Source organism: Ictidomys tridecemlineatus, chromosome 1 (assembly GCF_052094955.1).
Source record: "Ictidomys tridecemlineatus isolate mIctTri1 chromosome 1, mIctTri1.hap1, whole genome shotgun sequence".
Lineage (NCBI taxonomy): Eukaryota > Metazoa > Chordata > Mammalia > Rodentia > Sciuridae > Ictidomys > Ictidomys tridecemlineatus.
This window is the reverse complement of record NC_135477.1, coordinates 18,640,737-18,665,522: the sequence shown is the minus strand read 5'-3', so window position 1 is coordinate 18,665,522 and position 24,786 is coordinate 18,640,737.

Sequence of the window (24,786 nt, the reverse complement as noted above, 5' to 3'; positions counted from 1 at the left end):
CCAGATATTGAATTTTTCTTGTATAAGTTGTTGTGATTAGCAAGGAATTATCTCAAATGCACACCAACATTCTGTCTCTTTTTTTTAAATTTTTTTAGTTGTTTAGTTTTTTTTTAATTTATTCATATGTGGTGCTGAGAATCGAAACCGGTGCCTCACAAATGCCAGGCGGTGTGCTACTGCTGAGCCATAGCCCCAGCCCCATTCTGTCTCTTTATAATGGCTTCCCCTAGAGCTACAGACTCAGCAGATGACCACTACCACGAGACTATGGGCAACAGCTCTAAGAAATACTTTGCCATTGATAACACGGGTCACCACTTTTGCAAACAGTCTTGTTTCTTTCTCGTCCATTGTACAACTGCAGGGTGCCACCTCTTTGGGGTATTTCACATAGTCTCATTCCCTTTCTGACACAAATTTCTATATTACTTAAAATAGGTAAACTGGTGTTAAAAATAGATCCAAAATGTATAATGACCCAGACACAGTAAAATTCTGTTTCCCACTCACATTACAGTCTGACGCAGCAGGGTGGCTCTGCTCCATGTAGTAATTCAGGAATCAAAGTCCTTTACCTGTGGTTCTGCAGCTCCTAGAACTTCCTGCTCATATGCACTCAGCTGCAGATGGAAAGGAGGCTATAAAGGGGCTCATCTGCTAATTACAGGTTTTGACCCCAAATGTCCACATAACTTCCACCCATGGTCCATTAGCAAGAACTCAGTCATATGGCCTCCCAATTACAAGGAAAGCCAGAAGATTAGGCCCTGACTGAGCAGCCTTTTCCCAAAAACAACTCTCTACTTCCCAAACCCAGCAAACTAGAGCCTTTAGAGAAATCTGACCCATTGCCTTGTTTGTAAATAAAGTTTTATTAGAACACAGCTGTCCTCTTTCATCTATGTATTATCTCTGGCTGCTTTGGCACTCTAACAGCAGAGTTGCAACAGGAACCATGGATTCCACAAATCCTAAAATATTTCCTATCTGGCACCTTTAGGGAAAACAGTTATTAACCCCTGCTGCTATAGTTTGGATCTTGAATGGCCCCAAAGGCCCAGTGTTAAAGGCTTGTTTGCAGCCTATAGTACTATTTGGGAGATAGTGGACCTTTAGGAGGTGGGGTCCCTTGTAAAGAAGTTAGGTCACGGAGCTAGGATTGTGGCTTAGAGGGAGAGTGTTCACCTCGCATTTATGAGGCACTGGGTTCGATCCTCAGCACCACATTTTATATATATTCCACCTAAAAATAAATATTAAAAAAAAGTTAGGTCACTGGAAGTGTACCCTTGAAGAAAATAAATACTGGGAGTTTCATCACTATGACTGCCTCTCCCTCCCTCCCTCTCTCTCTCTCTCTCTCTCTCTCTGCCCACTTCCTGGCTACCATGAGGTGAGCAGCTACTGCACCACACATTCCTGCTACCACAGGCCCAAAACAACGGGGCCAAGTGACCATGGACTGAATCCTCTGAAACTGTAAGCCAAAATAAAACCTTTCCTCTTTATAGTTGACCTAGGTCAACTCTTAAAGTAATAGAAAATTAACGCCCCAGCCTCATTCCACGAAGGCTAGAACTGTGATAGTCATCTTACCACCACAAGGGGGAGTCTAGACCTGCCGGGGTCCGCCACATGGAGGCTGAAAATGAAGCCAATCCAACAGAAGGTAGAGCCTTGAGATGGAGAGAAACCAAGCCCTGATGACCTCATCTGAGCCACAAAGCCAGCCAGTCCTGAAGCCAGCATCACCCTGGGCTTTTTAGTTAGTAGATCCAATATGTTTCCTTCATTTAAACCAACTCGAATCAGGTTTTCTGTTTAATCAGAAAATGCTAAACTCTTACCCCTCCCACTCCAGCAATAGCCGACAAGGGGGGAGCCGGTGGTATTTTTCTTATAATTAAGACATAGTGATGAAACCTCAGTCTGATTTAACACACCAGTGGTTCCAACGTGAGCCATGGACAAGCTCTACTGAGGCGTAAAACCAACACGTGACATAGCCCCAATTCAACCCTGCAGGTTCTTGAGCCACTGATTGCTGAGAGCTTCCTATTAATATTTCATGTCTCTGTCTGAGTCAATCAGATTTCTCAAAGCAGGTGAGGTGAGAGTGGAAAATGCAGGTTCAGTGGGACAGCTGCTTGGTGTTCCCTACGTCCCTGGAGAGCTCAAATAAAACCTGGCCAAGAAACAAAGGCAATGATTTTTTCGGTCCAGCGTGTCCTGGACAGGCACTGTGTCATCTCGCACCATGAAACATGCTAAGCAGTCTCTCTGAGAGCTCTCTGCAGGTGCACTGGCAAAGTAAGGAGGGGCTGGCAGAGGCCAGGTGGCTTTGTTCCCTCTGCTGCCTCCTCCTTAGAAGTTGCTCATTACAGAGTGAGACGGTGCTGTTATATAACATGAGCTCAGCCTGATTCCACTAGAGTACAAAGGAGAGGAAAATACCTAAATAGCTTAAACATACCGCAGACTGAGACCATATATAAGGCCTGTCAGACTTTGACAGACGGGCAATGCATTGAAGTCTTAATATGCCCTAGACTTCCTATGAGGTGCCTCTTATAAAGGCAAACACTCGTATGTGATAAGAGTCTTTTAGAGTAGGGCCAACAATAGCAAAGCCTGTATTTCCAATAATTCTTGGCATTGGCCAAGCAACCTCTTTCCATGAATCTCCAAGAACTTTGCAAACATTTGCTGTGAAATAACTTCACTCACACACACACACACACACACACACACACACACACACACACACCTGTGCTTACTTTTAAAAATCACCCTTGTGAATAAGCCGAAAATGATTGTACACACTCCCTTTTAATTAACAAACATGCCCTCCTATAACTACATACCTCCTGAGACATGAGTAAGAAATACAATACCCAGGAGATGGAAATGAGTCCAGTTGTTGTATTGTTGTTGTTGTTGTTGTTGTTGCTATAGTACTAGGGATTGAACCCAGGGCCTCAGACATGTTAAAAGTGCTCTATCATTGAGCTACATTCCCAGTCCTCCAGCTGTTTTTAACCCTTTGTATAAAGAATGCAGTTTCTTCTAACCAGAAGTATGTAGGGCAAGAGTGGAATAAACCATTGAAATAAACCACAAAAACGCAAAAACCGTGGGCATCATGAGTAGAAAGACAGCCACTCCTGTACCTAGTTGAGCTCACTTGTCTCTGTTAAGATCTCTCCAGATCAATTTGTGAGCTCTCAGAACTGAGAACAGACCTGAGAAAGCTTTACTCAGGAAAATAAACAGTAGTTGGGGCCAAAATGAAAGTTTAAATCATGGTCATCTAGGAGAAAAACACAAGGTTGAAGCTAGACATGTGGAGCTAAGAGGTGAGGCAAATATAGAGAAACAAGCTCAAAGTTGAGAAGGTCAAGCAGGAAGGTCAAGTGCAAGGTAAGTTAGAGAAAATGGCTAGGAGGTGCGGGGAGTTATTTATTATATCGGCTCATGTAATTGTGGGGGAAGGTCTGAAATTCACAGGGCAGGCCAGTAGGCTGGAAATTCAAATAAGACCTAGTGTTATGGGTTTGAATCTGAAATTTATAGAGTGAGCTAACAGAATTTCAACCCGTGATGCTATATTACATTCTTAAGACAGAATTCATTCCTCTCCAGAAAAATCTCAGTCTTTACTTACAAGGCCTTCAACTGATTGAATGAGGCCACCATTTCACGGAGAACAATGATTGTCTTAGAGTCCACTAACGTAACTGTACACCGTATCTATCCCATGTCTTTACAGCAATATACAGAATAATACGTGACCAAACAGCAGCCTAGACACTTGACACATAAAATTTACCATTGTTACCGCTGTTGACCCATGATGAGTCCTTGCTTCCCCAATGTTGAAGTATAACACCAGAGAAGCACGCCAAGGCAAGTTTAGAGTGGAAAATAGAAGTTTATTAAAGGACAGCAGAAAAGACTTCTCCCGGAGGAAGAAGGGGACCCAAGAGATGGAATCCGTGGAAGGGCGAATGTGTTCCCCTTTTTATAGTTTTCGGTGAATGGAATGTAGGTGGAAAGGCCCGAAGGGTTGGGACACAGGTGGGCCAAAGAAGTAATCTGGGCACTTCTGAGTCAGCATCTTCAAGTTTGCTGTTCATTAACATTTCTTTAGGATGGGCTATCTTCAAATCTGTTGGGGGCTGTTTCCTGGACTCAACTTTTCGAGAATTCATTCTCATGGCCTCCATTTTAGATTTCACTCCATATTAGACTCGATTTACCTAACTACACTGACTGCCTAATTTTAAATCTGGCTTTACCATCGTGTAGTATTTATAAAGATGGCCAAGAGAACCAAACATTTAGCAAGTTCCCTGCTCATGGAGACATAGGGCTAGGACATACTCTGTAGATGAGGAATCTAAGAACCAGACAGTGGGGGAAAAATGACACTTGGGTCACCGAAAAGAGAGAATAGGACTTGGGTCTCCTAAGTCCCAGTCCAGTGCTTTTTCAAATTCTGTATCTAGGCATCCTAAGCCTCAGCGTTCCCACGCAGTTTCTTTTTCGATCAAACTTGGTTGGATGTAAAAACTGCTATGTGCTTTTAAATTAGTGCCAGCTAGATGACATTCTAATCATCCAAGTATCTATTTCTTCAATAACCTCAGGAGGAAGTTAGGGATAGCAGAAGGCTGAGGACAACAACAAAAAACCAAGAGTTTCCAAGAGACTGGAAAACATATGTGGACTTGGAGCCTTGCCCTCGTGGGTTTTATTCTGAGCTGTCTACATGGAACCCAGCAATTACTTAGGGAATTCTCATTTGCACCTATGTTCATCTACTTGCAAAATTGAGTTGCATCTAGATGGGCTGTTCACTTTTCCATTTGGTAGGCCTAAAAATGGTGAAATCAGCTTGCTTCTGGCTTCTCACAAATGAAATATCAGTGTTTGCTGTGTGGGACCATCTGGCCCCTGCTCAGCGTGGATTGTTTGCATTGAACCCGCCTGGTTTCCCTCGAGGTCAGAATCCTCCTATGGCTAGGGTGGCTCCAGGAAGTGCTTAGAGAAACAAAGAACTTGGCAAAAATAATCCACAAGAGCATCATGAATGCAAAACCTCTTCCCACAACAGAACAATTACCAGACCAGCCTGGCTGAAGAAATCACCCAGAGACCAAGGCAGAGAGAAACGATCTGTTACCATCCTCCCAATTTGGCCTGCTTTTATTTCTCTGAAATCATGATTTGCAATGTGTGGGTGTTACTGTGCTTTTTCCCTGGCAGAATAACAACCAGGAAAACCTCCACGCTTCAACTGAATAAGAGTCTGTGGATTTGAATTTTATATAGTGAATGACAACAATTGAACACAGTATGCCAAGGAATGTTCTCAGCACCTTACACAAACCAACTCACTGAATCCCTACAGCAACCCTATGGGTAGCTACGCACTATTATTATTCTCAGTTTTTAAATGGGAAGATGAAACATGGAGAGGTTCTGTGACAGAGACTTAATTTGTTAAACCATGACCACAGTCTATCAATTCTAAGAATTTTTTTTTTTTTTGCCACATTTTAAAGTCATTGAAATTGGGTTGTATCCTACAATTGATGGCATATTAGAATTGTGTCATGATTTAACAGGAAGCTTTTTTTTTTTCCTTTTTTTAGTGATGCATAAGGTCATGCTTTAAGGTCTTATTGTAGTTTACATTTGATGGGGTTTGGAAGGTGAGAGAAGCTAGGGACAAGAGGGTGTTCGGACAGTAGTGGGTTCTCTATTCTCAGACTATGCCGTGAGAGATTCCAGCTGCCCTGGTGAGAAGGGGAGGGAAGAAATAGGCTTTGATTTCAACCCAGAGTTCAGAAACTTCATTAAGTAGGATTCTGCCGCCCTCCCTCCTCCCCTGCCTTAGTATTGGGGATTGAACCCAGGGCCTCCCAAGTACTAGACAAGCATTCTACCACTGAGCTACACCTCCAGTCCTTTTTAAATTGTATTTTGAGACAGGGTCTCACTAAGTTGCCCAGGCTTATCTCAAATTTGGTCTTCTCCTGTGTCAGCCTCCCACGTTGGTGGGGTCACAGGTGTGGCCTGTGCTTGGCTCAAGGTAGGACTTCCAAGAAGACCCTACTAGGTACCTCCTTCTGAAATAGACCATCAAAAACCAAAATTTTACTTACTTGGTTTGAAAACAGGGAAAAAAGGTCAAGGCAGTTTCTTGATCTTCTGTTTTGTTTTTTTTTTTTAAATCCTAAACACTTTTGATAAACAAAACTCTCATTCTGGTTCTCTCCCTCCTCTCTGACACCCCCAGGAATTCCGATAAGGTGACCCTACCATCACCCCTTCAGAGTAAAACTGTTCAGCCTGAAAATATCCAAAATGTTCTTGTTCTGTCTACAATTAGGCATGGACTTGACCCACCTTTCTTTTTTTTCTTATCTTCTCAAGCATAATAATATTTACCCAGCACAAAAGTTAAAATTGTTTTAAAGAGTGAAGGTGAATCAAAGGGTAGAGAGGGAGTGTTAGGTTTAGTGTGTGTGTGTGTGTGTGTGTGTGTGTGTGTGTGTGTGTGTGTGTGTTGTGTTTGGAATTGTTTTGTTTTATATTTGAGTTGGTAAGGGGGAAAAAAAAGTCCCTACTTAAAAAATACAGAAAATCTGTGATTTCAGCCAATTTGTTATTCCTGGTTTTTCTATCAACAGCACATTGATTTTGTTGTCCTGGAAACTGGTGGGAGTTTCTGGAGAACTAATTACCTCATTCCAAACCAAGAGGTCACGAAAGGCTCTTTTCAACTCTGTTTTTAAAGGAAACAAAGGCCGTTCCTTGCCGCTCACCTGAGTCTCTCTAGAGTCTGAAACCTGAGCCTGGACTCATTCCTGGGATTTCGCACTTCCTGCTGCAAACCACATGTCAGGTTATAGGGAAAACCCTCTAGCTGAAGTGGGGAAGGGTGGAGGCGGGGAGGTTGGGGTCACAATTCCCCTGCAGGAGGCCATCACAGCTCCAACCCAGGGCTGCTGGAAAAACATGTTCCAATAAGTCAGAGAGATTGTTTTTATAGCCCTTCGACTTCAATGCTTTGCTCTTTCTGGTATGAAGTGCCTTTCCCTTGTCTTTGTCATAAGCAGCTGCTTCTAGACTTCTGTGAAAGCTGGCAGCAGCCTGCCCTGACCTGTAATCTGTCTGGATTTTGTACCCTGCACCTGGAAAGTTCTTTTAATTAGATGCATTTTTTTCTTTGGTGGAGACATCAAAAATCGAGGTCCTGGGGGAAATGGGGCCTTTGAAGTCACTAACCCAAACTGAAGGAAGCTTCTTAGGGGACTTGCGTGATACTGAAGTCTCACCTAGCACTCCAGCAAAAGATGCCTGAGGAGTCCCTGTGAGAGGACCTGGTGGGGACTCACCCACCCCAGGACACAAGATAGGAAGGAGGACAACAGTCCCCACTGTTGGAAAGAAGGCCTGAATCCCCAGCAGTACTCCAGTTACAAATATGGGCCATAAGAAATTCACCACCAAAGGTCAAGAACACAATCATTGACCCTTAAACAGAGAAACCAGAAGTGTTTCCTTAGAATGACTGGGAAAAACTGACTCAGGCCAGGGTTGGGGAGAAGAAAGGAAATAGGATTCGAATCCTGAGGGATCTAAATTTGAATCCTCTATCTGCCACAGTGACCTAAACTCTCTGAACCTCTGTTTCCTTTTTTACAATGTAAAATAGAATTACTATGAGAATTAAAGTATGTCCTTTTTTACAGTGCCTGACACAAAGGCACTGAATAAGTCCTTGTCCCATGCAACGCATCACACGGGTCTCCTTGACCCCACATCTTCAACAAGAAAGGACTAGGGCAGCACCTGTGCTACAACAATGTTCAATCTTTACCTGCTTCCCAGCACACCTTACCTGTTTTTCTCTGGGGTTCACAGGACCTTAGAAAACAGATCTGAGCTTATTTCACATCCCTTACAGGAGACCAGAATGCACAAGTCTCTGGCCAATCTGGGTTAATGTCATGGAGAACCTACTATTTCACGCACTTTCAAAACCAACTGAACGGGGGTATCATCCCTTTCTTCTGGTTCTGTTCTCGTGAAATTATTTCCATTCTGAGCACCTTTTAGAAGTCACTGTTTCCATTAATCTAGGCTATCTTTCTCCAGCCTGGAAGCCTTTGAAATCCCCATTCTGCCTGGCTGGGGAGCCCCACCTCCCCTGTGAAGCCCTCCCCGGTTGCCCAGCACCCTGTGCCCTCCCTGCTCTGCACTGCAGCAATGCTGCTAATCAGCACCATATGGCTTAGCAGGGGATGCTGCTCTTGCTCCATCAAGCTGTGCTCTTCCCTCTTGATTGCTAAGTCCCGAAAATAGGGCTGCCAGATAAAATACAGGATGACCCGTCAAATTGGAATTTCAGGTAAACAACAAATAACTTGTTGCGGTGTCTCAAGTATTACATCCCATGTATTCATTTGCTACATCTACAGCAGGAAGGCCAGACCCTCACACTTCTGCACCTGTAGCAACACCCAGCATGGAAGCAAGACTGTTGCAGGCCACATCAGTTAGATAACAATAAAAAACAATCATAATATCTAACATCAAGCACTAAGCATTTCTATTTATCAGATACCATGCTAAATAGTTCACATCACTTCAAGGAGTGTGTGTGTGTGTGTGTGTGTGTGTGTTGATACAAGGTAGAGTATGATTTTGTTAAGGCAATGTAGTTTAAAGATTGAGGCAAGGCACTCAGCCACATGATCCAGCACTGCCATTTATGGCCCCTCTGACCTGGGGTGTTTATCTAATCTTTCCTTATTGTCATTTATAAAATAATGATGCTACTACACCTCTCCTCCTGGGACTGCTGGTGAAGATTAAATGAGATGCTACACTGAAGGTTTGGCACAGTGCCCAGCACATAGCAATGTCTCAGGAAACGGTAGACCCTGTGGTGGGGAGGAGAGATGATGTCCTTCTTATGGGAACTTATAGAGGGCAACTCTTTGGACTAGGTAGTGAATAGATCCTTTAAGGATTGATTAGTTTGACACTTTAGGGGAGATTCTCAGAACAACAAAAGTGGGACTCATTTTGGGAGTATGAGGAGTAGACTTACCTAGTTGCTTCAGTGTATTTTGGGATTAATTCAAAATATCTTCACTGTCAAAATATAAATAAACTTTAAGTCCTCATAACTGAAAAAGAAAATTGCCATCTTGACTAAAGCAATTTACAGGTCTGAGGATACAATTTGAAAATTCAGTGAAAGGATTTTTTTAAGAAAGAAAGAAAGAGAGACAGAGAGAGAGAGAGAGAGAGAGAGAAAGGAAGGAAGGAAGGAAGGAAGGAAGGAAGGAAGGAAGGAAGGAAGGAAGGAAGGAAGGAAGGAAGGAAGGAAGGAAGGAGGGAGGGAAGGAAACACCAAGCATAGTTCTGTCACTTGGTATCTGTCACTGCAACTCCTTTCCAAGCTTATCTTTCAACCCTCATCCGGGTATTGAGATCTTGATTATGAATCTACTTTTTTGGTAATAAAACCTTGAGGATGTTCTCCAAAACTTTCTTCTCCTTCTCTCCTATAGGAGGACTTGGGGACAGAAGCATGGGCCCAGTGCTCAGGACCTTTTGCTGGATCTGAGCTTCCGCTGAGGTTTCTGCTCAGAGTTGGGGCTGTGGGAATGAAACCAGAGAGGGTGCCAGATGGCAGGGTGTGGGAAGTCTCGGGCTGGAAAAGGATGGCCAAGATAAACAAGCGACTGGAGGTCTGAAAAATGAATGGATAAACATCCAGACCAAAGTCAACAGTGCTGGGGAAGCCAACCTGGTCTCCACAGCCGGAGAGGTTTTGACACATGGGTTCGGTCTCAAAACCTTGAAAGAACTTCTGTGCATCTAATTCTTAAGCATCTCTGCCTTTGAAGAGGGCTCATGGAAGGGGTCTTCACATAGTTCAATGCAGGAATTATGCTACATTTTCATGAGCAGAACTTTCTGTATGATTTCTGTTTAAAAGCTGTAGGTGACTAATACTAATTAATATTAAAAGAAATAATTTTAACTTTTAAGTGTGAGAATGGTATTATGTTTATATTTTTAAAGAGAACATTTATCTTTTAGAGCCACATATGGGACATACATAAAACATGTTATGATGTTGTGGATTTGCTTCAAAATAATCTGGGAATGGGGACTGGATTGGCTATAAACTGGTAATTGTTTAAGCTTAGAGAACATTATATTATTTTCTCCACTTTTAAAAATTTTGCTTGAGATTTTTTTATAAAATAAGAGTTGTAAAAGATGCATTTATTTTGCATCATAAACATGTAAGATCTAGGGGCTGGGGTTGTGGCTCAGTGGTAGAGTGCTCGCCTAGCATGCTTAAGGCACTGACTTCAGTCCTCAGCACTACATAAATGTAAAATAAAGATATTGTGTCCACTTAAAACTTAAAAATAAATATTTTTTTTAAATGTAAGATCTAACAATCTAGATTTTGAGGGTTATTTTTTTGCTCTGTTTTGTTTTATAAGCATGAAAGATACTGGCTCCAAGTCTGCATAGAGCACAATGTAACAGAAAATAAGCAAAACTAGCCCTTTGGAGCCAAGAAATAAACAAACATTTGAATAGTTCGTGACAAAATATCTATATTTTCCTGTAATTTCAGATAATATTTGTGCTGCACAATTGGTGCAGAGTCAGACTGCACCAATCCTGTCTGAATAACTGATGAGTGAAACCCAATCTTGGGAGACAATACATTCAGGGAGTAGAATTTTTTAAAAAGTGGGACTCATTTCCAAACCTCTGAGCATTTCAGTAGAGATGCTCCAGAGTAGCAGTTATTACGTGGTTGATAGGTGATCCCTTTGCAGTTCAGTGTGGTCTTGACCCAGACTAAGGCAAAAAGAGGAAAGAAAGTAAGGAGTCTAGCATTCGGAACCAAAACCTCTACTGGAATTCTTTGACTCAATTCATCATTGCCTTTCAGCCTTCTGGTATGATGGGGATTTTTTTTGTTTGTTTGTTTGTTTGGTTTGTTTTTTCAATCCCTGATAAATTTGAATTATAGTCACTCTATGATGTGTGCTATGGAAAAAAAAAAAGAAAAAGTGTTTAGAATCCTTGTTTAAACTAGAATAACGGATTCAGCTTTGAAAATAATACATGATTATTTCCTGACCAGTGAAAGACCCCAAATTCTGTGTGACCAAAGAGTTAGTATTTATGTAATGAACATGCCTTGGGTTTATTTGCTGTCACTGGAGGCTGGAGAGAAATGCCCCAGCGGTTCTCTTTAGTACAGTTGGCACAGCCATGGACTATATAATCTCTCTTAGTTTGCAAATGTTAGAAAACCAGCACATGTCATATCATATTGTTTTTAACGCAGTAAAGAGTCAGATGATCCTGCACAGCTTGCTCAGCACAGGAAGGCGGGGTGCAGGCCTGGCTGCTCTGCTCGCCGAGTCCAAATCAATTATGCTCTAATCAGGACTGTTTCCGGAACTGGTCAGATCGAGGTTCAGAGTAAAAAGGAAAAATTGCTATTTCTCTTCAGATCCTGTTTGCATTAGTGGACTCCATCTGAGACACATCCTGTTTGACCTCTGGTGTGGCGGGGGAAGGGAAATGCTCTGTTTGACTTTTGACTGTCATTGATCCCAGGGCCTTTATTCTTCTTCTCCTTCTTCTTCTCCTTCTCTTTCTCCTCCTCCTCCTTCTCCTCCTTCAAAAGCTCAGCTTGGTATTAAAGCGCAGTCATCATTCCCAGTAAAGATACATAGTCTGACTGTTCATGTCCCTCAAAGAGTGGCTCCTAGCACATCAGAACACCTCCCCAGGACCTTTGTTCAAAATTCAGATTTTGACACAGTCTTTAGAAAGATTCTAGTTTAACCAATTACCCAGGTAGTCCTAAAATAAATGAGGTCAAGTTCAAAAAGTTCCTTTAGGATGAGAAATGCCCAAAACTAGGCTCCTAATCATAGGTGACTGGCTCCAGCCAGACCCTACTCTCCTATTTATCTTTTAATGCTGGGAAAAGTGTTTGGAATTTTGGGGATATAGGAAGAATGAGTGAAAAAGATGCCCCTGCCTGAGAGCATAGGAGTGCTTTAGGATGCCTTCTGCCCATAGGGAGTGGCAAGTGAGAGCTAAGTGTGCCAGAGGCACCAACCTCAAGGCCACGCCTAGACCCTGGTCAACTTCTTACCAAGGCATGTCAGAAAGAGAAAACATAAGGGTAGAATTAAATTTATTCAAATTATTTTGTAATTATATTAGCCATACCTCTCTAGATGCTTTAAATCTTTTCTTTCAGAGATTTATTTAATTTGTATATTTTCAAATAATAAAATTAATACATGATACTCCATATACAAAACTGTACAGACGTACAAAACCTCCTACACTGACTATGGGGGAAAAAACCAGAGTTCTGATTCCCAAACACCAAATTGTCACTGATTTCTTATTCTTAAACAATGCTCTGTGCATATATTAGCAGATAGATCTGCAGAAATTCGTTTTTAATACAGCAGGTAGCATATGGAAATGCTTCCATATTAGTACATTTGGGTAATTTTAAAACAAAAATAAATGATAGTGATAATACATTGTTGTTGGGCTTTTTTTTTAATGAATGAAAGATTACACACACATACACACACACACACACACACACACATCACACACATACACACAATTTAGCAACCCCATACCAGAGCCACAGAAAGGGTTTTTTTTTTTTAATTTTTTCTAGTCTATGAAATCTGAAAGCTGAAACCACTGCTATAATACTAATAAATAACAATTTAATAATTTATAAGAAACTTTTAAAAATCATAATAATGCTTTTTTAAATGGCAATAATAAGGAAGATTCAGAATCCAGTCGATCCAAGGCTTAAATCCTAGTTCAGTTATTTTCTAGGACTCTCAGAACTTAAGTAAGTTACTGATTCTTTGCACCAGTTTCCTCATTTGGCAAAAGTAGAGAGGGAAATGAAACCTCCCTCCTGAACTTGTGAGGATTAAATAAATAATGAGTAGAAAGCACCTGGAACCTTGAACCTGAAGGATGATTATGACATGGGGTGCACTGTGGAGTTGGCAACAGACAAGTGCTGCAGAGAGGTTGCATAAGATAAGGGCTGGAAGTGCTCATTGGCTTTGGCAGTTGGAAGATCAATGACATTCAGCCTCAGAGCTCAGGGAAGTGCTATGGAAGGAAATCAGAGCCAGTTGCAGGGGTGGCTGGCAGCTAGTGTAGAGGGAAGGACTTGGTGTTGAATGTGTGCATCTTTGTTGAACTGGTCCAGTCTCAAAAAAGGCAGGGAAGTAGTCAAAGAAATACTGACAACCAAAAAATATTATTTTTTGTCCTTTAACTGCATTTTTTCAACACTGCGAAAGGCAGTGTTTCTTTAAGCTCCACTTCTTTATCATGTACAATAGACCCCTCACTTATGCCCCAAACAATGGCTAGAACTGTATATATACTGTGTGTGTATATATATACACACACATATATATATACATATATACACATGTATATACATATATATAACTTAATTTATAAATCAGGCACAGGAGATTAGCAATAATAACTAGCAATAAAATAGAACAATCATGCAAACATGGTCTCTCTCTGGCATGCATTCTTTCTTTCTCTCTCTCTCTCTCTCTGAACTGCCACAGGGTAAGTAGTGTATAGAGCATGGATATTCTGTACAAAGAGATTATTCACTTCCCAGAAGGAAAGGAGTGGGAGAGCATGACATTTCATCACACTATTCAGAATCACCAATTTAATATTTGTGAATTGTTTATTTCTGGAATTTTCCATTAATATTTTCAGACTGTAATTGACCATGAATAACTAAAACCAAGGAAAGTAAAATACAAATAAGGGGGACCACTGCAGTTCCCTCATTCCGTTGCTTTTCCTATTCTTCTCTCACTAAAACTGGCCCCTCTCGTCTCCAAAAAACTCTCTGTTGCTGGTTAATGCTCCTCTTCTTCCTCTCCCTGCTTTCTCTGGGATTCTGTCTCAGGAAAGAATCACTGGCAATGACAAAATCCTTTGCAAAGGGCAGAAATTATTTACAAACACACAATCCTCTTTGGCTGTCAAGAGGGGGTGGGGAGGGTAGGAATGTTGTTATAAAAAAAATGGGGGCTGGGGTTGTGGCTCAGTGGTACAGCGCTCACCTAGCATGCACGAGGCACTGGGTTCCATCCTCAGCACCACATAAATGTAAGATAAAGATATTGTGTCCACCTAAAACAAATAAACAAAAAAATTTTTTTTAAAAAAAGTTCCCTCACAAATGAATGAATGATGGATGAAACCAAGTCAAACCCAGCTGGGCTGCATAGGTCCACAGAATGTGCCACAAGGTGGACCTGAGCAAAGCTTGGAGGAGCTGTGGTCAGAGCGTGTGCCCCTGGGAAACCCTGCAATGCACTGAACAGGAAACAGTTGATCACAGGTACCCTGCTAGACCAGAGGGAGTGATATTTAGGGACAGAGAGCTTTCCAGGACCTCTCCAGTTAAGAAAGCCAGTTATCACTCTGCATGCAGAGTCGGCTTCTCAACCTTGAACCACGCACCCTGCTTACACAGTGTTTAACACACTATCCTTTTCCATTTCTGAGTAAGCCATTCATTGCCAAAGCCCAACTGGAAAGTTCTGGCAAATCCTGGGCATCAGGCCCAACATCCCAAGGTGAGCAATGATGGGCAAAAGAAGACAAAAGCCAATGCTCTGAAAGCACTCCAAGCTCTTTGGAAAGGAGGCCTCCCCTAGCCCCTCTGCCTCCTCTTCAGGAAAACTAGAGCCCAGTTTAACAAAGCCAAAAGGGAAAGATTAGACCTATTAAACTTGGTGCTTTCAAAACAATGCTCTGCTTCACTTAAAGATGCAGTGCAAATAATCAAGTTCACCTATTTCACCAATTCAGATGAATGCCAATCCTGAATAAATAATCCCTTTTTTTATAGAGAGGAACTCAATCTAGGAGAGGAAGACAATGGAGCTGTAAAGCCCAGGCTTTGGGATTAGACAGACCTTGTCACACCCTGACTCTATCAGTTATTATCTGTGTGTCTATGGACAAGTTGCTTAATCACTCTGAGCCACAGTTTCCTTATCTGTAAAATGAAGATAATGACCATACCTACTTGGTGAAGTCGTTGTGAGCACATGTCCAGGGCATTGTGCCAATCAGAATGTTGTTCAATCAAGAGTTTCTGCTGTTGTTACTAGGAGTTCTTGAAGAATTGAACTTCATGAATGTGCAAGAATTTTAATAAAATCTTAAATTTTTGAATGATTTTACATCTACATAGACGTTTCAAATACAATCCAAAGAGTTTCCATGTACCTTCACTTAGGTTTTTTAAATATTAACATTTTAACATTGTCACAGTACATCTGCCAAAACCAAAAAACTAATTTGCATGCATTTTTATTAACCAAACTCAATACTTTACACAGACTGCATTGCATTTAGAAGTGTGTTGTTTTTTTTTTTTTTTTTAGTTAGCACCATCTATATTATTAATCAATTAGTATCTTGGTATCAAAACCTAAATGTACCTTTCTTAAACACTTGAGAGTTCTTGAAAATCATTTATTCTCTTGGGTGTTTTTTGTGTTTTGTGTCTTGTTTTTGTTTTTACAAACTTGTTGACCTATTAATTGGCATAGTAAATCCATTTTGCATGGTTAGTGAAATAGTCAAATACAGGTTAGCATCTGCCTGAATTACCATGGTGGTTAATTTACTTGGATTTGAATTAATAAGATTTTATTCCATGCATAATCATTTCCTTCAAAGAGATGCAGTGTCTGACTCTTAGTACATGTTCAAAAAAATGTGTATTGCTCAGATGCATACCAAAGTGACAGCTTGATCTGCTTAAAAGCACAGTAAGGTCTAGTTTTCCTTGCAGTGGGTCTTGTTTTGAATGATCTCTTGGAGCTTAACTTTGCCTTTGCACATAAAGCCTGTTTGTACAAGACTATACGGAATCTGAGCAAATAAGACTCACTGTTTGGCAAACTACAGATTTCTCTACCACCTTTCACTCAGCTAGGAATCATCCCTTGAGGGGAAATCAATTCTGATGTTGAAAAGAAATGTTTTATTTTCATCTCTGAAGAAAACCATATTCATGTGTACAAACTCAATTTCTCAGAAGTTGCAGTAGTTGTTGTTTTTAATAAGCAGCAACTAACCAGAGATGATAAGAATCACCAGGGTGGCTGTGTCAATGAGAAAGACAAAGATTAAAGTGCCCAACCAACCATGAGCTTCTTGGTGTGCCAGGTAGATCTGCTGCAGCCCTTCTGGGACATCAGGGATAAGTTATTACCAGAGAAGTGTAGCAAAGGCGTAGCTTCCGTCACCAGTGCTGAATGGAGCCTTTGCATCCAAATCATTCATGCAATTATTCTTTTGTTCAACTCAAAACACAACTATCAAGTAGCAACTATAGACCATCTACTAAATTTATACTAGTGAAAGTAGGACCTGTGGATTATGCCTTTACCTGGAAGCTTGTTGGAAATGCAGAATCTCAAGCCCTACCACAGACCTGTCAATCAGAGTCTTCATGTTGGCAAGAGCTTATGGGTTATGTATTTGAGAAGCATCAGGCCAGGCAACAGGGATCTGAGCCAGAGTGGAGTCAGGGGATAGATGATACAATTATTGAAGAGACTATCAACAAAAGTTGGGTCAGAGTTACAGGAAGACACCAAAAAGGAATGGGGAACCTCCCTGGAAAGCATAGCAAGAAACTGTTACCACCCAGCAAAAGCTGTAGCTGTAGGAGAGAACCACCCTGGGGAACCAATGGAGTTTGGTAGAGCCAAGCGGCCATTTCCAAACTGTACCTTAACAAGGAGTGAGTTTGGAGAATAAATACCCCATGATTTCTCTCATTCTCCAGCCAATGTTGTTCTATCCAACAAAGCCAGAGGGTAAGAAAACCTAAATGGTGCAGTCTATGTGGGCCAGGTGACTAGGGCAGAGAGCTCAGTAGGGAAGGGTAGAAAATGTCTCTGTTAGGGGTCAACAGAGAATATCCATCACACCATTAAGCATGACCTTTGCTTTCCAGAAGGCTTTAGGTAGGTATGGTTTAGAGGTGAGATTAGATCTCATTCTCATGAAAAAAATCTAGGTTTCCAAAATGGACTTGAATTTGATATTCTAAGATCTTCCCATTTTACTCTTTAACAAGTTAACCATATTTCTGAGCAACTCTTAGGTGAAAGTCCAACTGGGGTTCTGAGAGGAAGATAGAAGTATTAGATATGGCCCTATCTTCAAAAACTTGCAATTTTAGAGAATAAGTGCTCCCGACACAAAAACTTGCAGTCAGACTCTATCAGCCAGAAGACTCGAACCAAAGTTCTGGGTTCAAAACTCAGTTCTTTCTCGTACCAGCTGTGGCACTGTGGCCACTGATTTCTTAGTGCCTCTGTTTCTTCCTCTGTGACATTGGAATGATGATAAAAATAAGTGCCTGCCTCCAGGGGTTACTGTGATCATGGTGAAGATTAAAATAGCACATGAAAAGTATTTTTGCATTCTTTTTTTGTTTTTTAAAGAGAGAGTGAGAGAGGAGAGAGAATTTTTTTTAATATTTATTTTTTAGTTCTCGGCGGACACAACATCTTTGTTGGTATGTGGTGCTGAGGATCGAACCCGGGCCACACTCATGCCAGGCGAGCGCGCTACCGCTTGAGCCACATCCCCAGCCCCATGAAAAGTATTTTTGATGATTATCACCTCGCACATCATCAACATTTTATGTACTGGTTATTGAGAACTAAGAATGAACCATGTCCCCCGTTGCAGAGGATCCAAAAATAATAACCTTGTAGTTACAGTTGTCCTTCGGTATCCATGAAGGGTTGGTTTCAGGACCTTCCATGGAGGGTCCAAAAATCTATACTATAGTATTTGCATATAAATCTTACATAAAACATGATGTAAAGTTTCCTTCTAGATATATTGAAATAATTAAATTGAAGGAGAAAAACCACATGCAGATAACCATGCAGTTGGCTTAGAGGTATTGAAAAAAGTAAGTTTGAGAACATCAGACTTCTAGCTACATCTAGTCCCTGGTCCATACAATCCCCATGAGTGTTCTTAGAGAATTAAGAGACTCTTTAAGGGAGCAGATTCCTACGGCATCTTCTGGTGAAGAGGAAAATGAAATGTAAGTATAAACACAGGGATGCTTTTAAGGAACTGAAGTTGGTTGTGTATTCAGAACTGCTAAAGGAGCTCTAAATATGTATGAGGGACAGCCACTCTGGGTATCCAGTACTAGCAGCTGTGACAACACAAGTCACATAGACAGATCTGAGGGTAAGAGTCACCTCTTGAGACTTTGTTTAGTTACCTCTTTGCCAGGATTTCCAAAATTTCAGGCTCCTTTTGTTAGATCTAGCACCGATTTTTCTTTGCTTTTTGATGAACTTTTGACCTGAACTGCATTTCCAATCTCCAGTCATTTAGTTGAAGGCCATTAGCGACTGGTTAAACACACACATGTGCACACACACACACACACACACACACACACACTCATAGATTACATTTCCAGACCAATTGAATTGCAGAAGGAACCAATTTGAAAAGTTATTGAATGAAAGCCCTCGAGGAGAGAGATGGGTTTTATTGTTAGCAGTTGGCATGACAACTTGATATGGCGGAGAGTAATATGTGCTGAGTTCATGTCGTTGGAGACTCTGACAAGTTCAAGGCCAGGGCTTTGCCTCTAAATCTTGTTGCCAAGGTAATGCAGCATAAGGCCAGAGTCCACTGAAATGAATACCTCTGACAGCTCATGCCAGCAGGAGCTATCTGATTAAAAAGGAACTTTAAAAAAAAAAGAAGAAGAAAAGAAAAGAAACAGTATTTTAACAAGAACAGGAGGCAAATGCAAAGGCGGGATATTGAAAAATGGTCAACAGAAAGTCTGAAAGGAAAGCAGCCAGTGGGTGCCAGGAGGTAACTAAATCACGGGGTCTGTTTTATTAGCAAGAGATTGGTGATGTGTGAAGGTCTGCAGGCAGGGATTCCAGCCCTGGCCATTCGGCATGCAAAATGATACCGTCCCAATTTGGTTCCCTGGCTCAAGTTCAGCAGAATGATTTTATTTGAGTGTTGGCCACTCTCCTCCCCACAGCAGACTTTAATTTGACAGATTTTCTTCTCTGATAATGCATTAAGGAAAATGGTTTCTGAGGGACTTCATAGGTTACACATATTTTAAGATGAGAAGAGAATCCACAAAAATCTCAACCCGGAGGCCACCAAAATGTCACTACCTTCAGCTACTAGAATGGTCTTTTGGACATTGATGTGATTCATGTCCCAGTGATTTGTGAGTTGATTTACAGAATAATATTCCTAAGTTCATGATCTTATGGAATCCTCATTTTCCTAGCTTTATGTGTCAGTTTATTTTGGATTTGTTCAAGATGAAACTATGGTCCTTAGAGGTTCTTATGTTCTAAGAATGGAGATGAACAAGTTCTCAAATAGATAATTATATTTTCCATGGGGATTTCAACCAGGCTCCAAAAGAGCTGTCTCTCCTTTATACTTCCAGGGACTTAATGGGGGTATAATCAGTAAATGGGGATAGGTGGGCAAGAGGGTAAGTGCTGAAATCCGAAAGGAATTCAGAATCTCAGATTAGCAATAGTAAAAGTTCCTATAAATTCAGATCAGAGTATCATTTCATGAGTCAGTAAGGAAGTGAAAAGTTAAGTAAGGAAGTGAAAAGTTACTAAGCTTATCCTTACCCTATACAAGTAGTTTATACTGTATAAACTGTAATGGCAAGAATAGTAACCTCGTAGTTATAGTTGTCCTTCCGTATCCATGAAGGGTTGGTTTCAGGACCTTCCATGGAGGGTCCAAAATCTATTCTATAGTATTTGCATATAAATTTTACATTAAAAGTATAGTATTTACACATAACCTACTCAAATCCTACTATAGACTTAAAACCATCTGTAGATCATATATAGTACCTAATACAATCTAAATGCTGTGTAAATAGTCATTATATTGTGTTGTTTAGGGGAATAATGACAAGAAAGAAATCTGTACATGTTCAATACAAATACAAATTTTTGGCCAACTGTACTGACCAAAATCCAACTGTTGCCACTGCAAATGATTATTTGCTGAGTGACCTTAGCAAAGTATTTAATGTGTTTGGTCCCTGTTTCTTAAGGGTATTTTGTTTTTGAATGAAGGGTCTTAATACATTGTCTAGACTATTCTCTAACTCCTGACTTCAGGGACCCTCCTGCCTCAATCTCCTGAGTAGCTAAGACCACAGGTATACACAGAGCACCCAGCTTATTTTTTACGTATTAAAATGAGAGAGATGGTCTTAGCTTTCACCTGTGGCAGCAGTTCTTTTCTAGAATGTGCAGTCAAATCGTAGAAGGAATTTTAAGAAATTCAGATTTCCTGGGCCCCACTCTAATTTCTGCTGAGTCAAAGTTTGTCCTTTTTAAAAGCTCTACACATGATTCTGATTTCCATCTTTGTTTAAAAATCACGTTATGTATAATGTGTAAAGATGAGTTGGCTAATTATGTGCATTGTCATGAGCTTCCTAATCAATCACTAAAAGTTTATAGCTAAGTTCAGCTTATATGTTTTTTCAGCTTATATTTTAATATCTGAAACAGGGCAAATTAATTTGGAATGTAGGAAACTTGGCATACATAAAGTGGTTAATTTCCCTCTACCACTTGAAGTATTTGGAGATGTTCAAGCTTTAAATGAAAAGCTCTTTGCAGTAACTTTCTAGGTTCATAGTTTGCAATATTCCTTTCAGTCTTTATTGATCTGAACAGAATGATAACGATGTTAATCTCCTGCTTGCTGGCACTTATTCTGAGTGCTTTATAAGTGTTAACTCATTTGATCTTACCTCCCCTTACCCACATGCAGTGGAGAGATTAAGTAACCTAAGATCTCCAGGATAATGAGGTAGAGGTGGGCTTTGAATGCAAGAATCCCACTCCAGAGACCCACAGCTCAACCACTCGGTTAGTCAGATGTTTCCGATGAGCAAATTGCTCAACTTTTCAAGTAAAAGCAAAAGCCTGTGTATAAGAACTTTTCTAGGCCTTAGAGCATCATCTCTTTAAACATGCTCCCTAGATTTCCTGCATCTGAAACATCCAAGGTACAGGTGCCAGGGACCACACCCAGACCTGTTACACTAGAATCTCAGGGTGCAATGAGCACTAGGAACTGACATTTAGAAAATACACTCAGGTACTCCCTAGCTCAGGAAAGTTCAAGAGACACTGGCCTGAATGAGCCAGAACTGAATATATTGACAGCCCCAGGACACAAAGCTGTTTCTAGAGGGGGAATTCTGATTAAAGAGTGTGCAAAGTACAGTTCTGCTAGGGAAACAACTGTGCATTGTCTTTCACAGAAGGAGCCAGCAAACTCCCCTCTGTGAAATTTGTCTTCAGGGCCCAGATATCCTTTCCCTTCCAGAGGCTCTCCCTCTCTCCTTGGTGATAGGGCTAGCACTGGCCTTGAACAACCGTTTCCCTTCCTTCTCACTCTCCAAATGCTTCGGAGGCACTGTGACACTTCACACGTGGTCCTCAGCACAATGGTTGAGGCCCGGAGCTTTCTCTTTGGAATGCGGTCTGGCCCCATTAGGTCTCTGAATTGAACAGAATTCCCTGACTCACAATAAACATGAGGCCTCTTTCAGACTGGCTAAGAAAGGGAGGCCAAGAGGCTAACACAGAGGGGATGGGGTGCTGTACTGTGGAATAAGTCCATGAAGATTTTTTAAAAAATTTTATTATGGTTTCTTTGTTGACTCATAAATTATTCTTTTTTAATGTTTATTTATTTATTTTATGTGGTGCTGAGGATCGAACCCAGTGCCTCACACGTGCTAGGCAAGCGATCTACTGCTGAGCCACAGCCCCAGCCCCCATGAAGATGTTCTAAGGAATTGAAAAAATGTTTATGAAGCTGTTGAGGTATAATTTATACACAGTACATTTTACCCTCTTTGAGTATACAATTAATGAGTTTTCAATGATTCTCAGCTTCATACCACCAAGGCCAGTTTGATGAATTTTGACTGATGTTTCTAGTTAAGTGAGGGATGTCAAGTAAGTTAGAACATTTCCATCTCCCCCAAAAGCTCCCTTATACCCCTTTGTAACCAGGCTCACCCTCTTAAATCCCAGCCCTTGGCTAGCACTGATCTGATGTCTATCAGCATTCCAGAATGTCACTTAAAAGGACACTTAAAAGGTCTATGGCCTTTCATGTTGCATACATCAGTAGTTTCTTCCTTTTTATTCTAAGTAGTAGTCCGTTGTATGGACATACCATAATTTTGTTTATTGATTCACTAGTTCGTGAGCATTTAGGCTACTTCCACTTTGGGGCAGAAATTTAAATTTAAATGAGTACTAACTTCAAGCATTTATTGTGCCCGCACATAAATAGCTTCTGGAAAATGAGAACATTTATGTTTATAGCTTCTGATTAAAAAACAAAAACAAAAAACTATAATCACTCTGGAAATGCCTAATGAAGAAGTAGCTTCATTTGTGGCCCTGGAAACAAATATGGAAAAAAAAAAAAAGAGAGAATGCCATTAAATGGTGCTGGGTTAGAAATTAGAAAAAAGCATTTTGGAAGCCCTTGGGAACCCTAAAATGATACTACCATTCTGAGACACATGAGGGCGCTCTAACAAGCCAGCATTAGCTTTTTTTTTTTTTTTTTTTTTTTTTTTTTAATTCTTACAAAGGTCGTTTTTTAATTTATTGGAATGCTTTCATGAAAACCCTGGTGAATTCTCACTTTTACCCTTGGTCTCATTGGCCACTCTTGGATGATAGAAAAGAGTTTGGCATCAAGCGAATCTGTCTTTGACTAGTCTTTGGAGGGTTGTTGTACCCAAGAATAATTTTATAGTGGAGGCTCCAGTCAGCTTCCCTGCTTAAACTCCAATGGAAAAGCCTCCAAAGGAACTCGATCAGAATGCCTCATAAATCACAAAGAGAACTGGGCTTGTCCCGAAAGTTCCTTTTTCATTATTGTTGTTTTCAGGCCTTCCCAGAACTTGGCACGCAAATATTAAAAATCAATTGCTGGACAACATTTAAGGAAGACTTCCGAGCTTTGTCTTTCAGTGGGTCAGACAGCCTGTTAGCTGATCGAATTGTGCACTCTTGTCAAAGTAGCCACTGTGATCAATACAGAGGAAAACTCTTTACAATAAAGCAGCCTGGAGAGTTTAGGGTTGCTGGTTTTGGCTACCAAGTGGCTGTTCAGAAGAAAAACTAAACAAAAGTTCTGGATACGTTTAAACTTTTTTGAAAATCGATGACTCATTTGTTATATTATAACCATACAAAATAAAAGACACTTTAAAAAACTTGTTTTACAATGCTTTGGTGGGACTCTAAATGAATTGAGTCCTGGGGGTGCATGATTTTTGTGCAAGACCTAGCAAGGTTTAGGAGTCCCTCTCTTAGGGAAAGCATTTGATTCCATTGTTTACAAGAATGATCCTGCAAATTCTATCATTAACAGAATAAAATGCTCACTTGCAAAAAGAAGTCTCTTATTAAAACCTGATCTGAAATACGACTAATTGTTTTAAGCAGAAAATTATGTCTGGCTGTTATAAGCAAATTATATAACAACAGGGCTTTAAAATTAGGAAGATAGTAAAGAGATGATTCTGAAGACAGGTTGTAATCCTGGTAGAGATTCTTTAATCAGTTTTACCCCTAACCCCTATGCTGGGCACCACCCAGAGGGACCAATGTGGTATGCTATTGCAATTTGAGTGAAGTCATGAACTACTCAAGGAGACTGTGACCCTCACAGAATCCCTCTGTGGATCCTCTCAATCACTCCCTTCAAACACATTTTTGCATTCTCTCCTTATCTTACTCCTGGCTCACTGGGTGATAAGTATACTTTTAAAAGCACAGGCAAAAGCTAGGGATATAGCTCAGTGGTAGAGCACTTGCCTAGCAAGTGCCCAAGGTCCTGTGTTCCTCCCCCAAATTGCAATAATAATAAATTAATTTAAAATGAATAAAAATAAAAGCATGGATCAGTGAATCACTCTTGATTTTGTGAGCTTAAAAGTAAGTTTCTCATCCTAAATCTTAATTTCTTCCACTTTAAAATAGATTATGATTGTATCTATTCAGATAGATACTATAAAATTACAGATACCTGAAATAGATAATATCATAATAGATTGTGCCATTATAGTACATATCTGAAGTTGTTGAGATTAAAAAATATAATGCACATAAAAAATGCAAAGTCTGACACATAATAAGCCCTCAACGGGGACTGACATTCTTATTATCATCATCATTAACAACATTATCATTAATTTCCAGTTTGACCCCTTTTACTATGATCTGGTTATCCATTCTCAAGGTCCCATGGAAAGAACTTTACTTGTAATCAACCAACCCTTAACCTCTTCTGTCTCTTCATCTCCCCTGAAGATTATTCTCCCCTCCTACCAAGATTCACATGCAAATGCAGCTCATGCTAACAATCTTGTCCCAGTACATAGTAGATTGTGCTAAGAAGGCCATCGTTTTAGCTAGCCATCAATTTGTGTAGGTTTTTCTTAGAGATGACACATGCTCCATTCCATTATAAGTCCCTGAGAATTCCTCCACC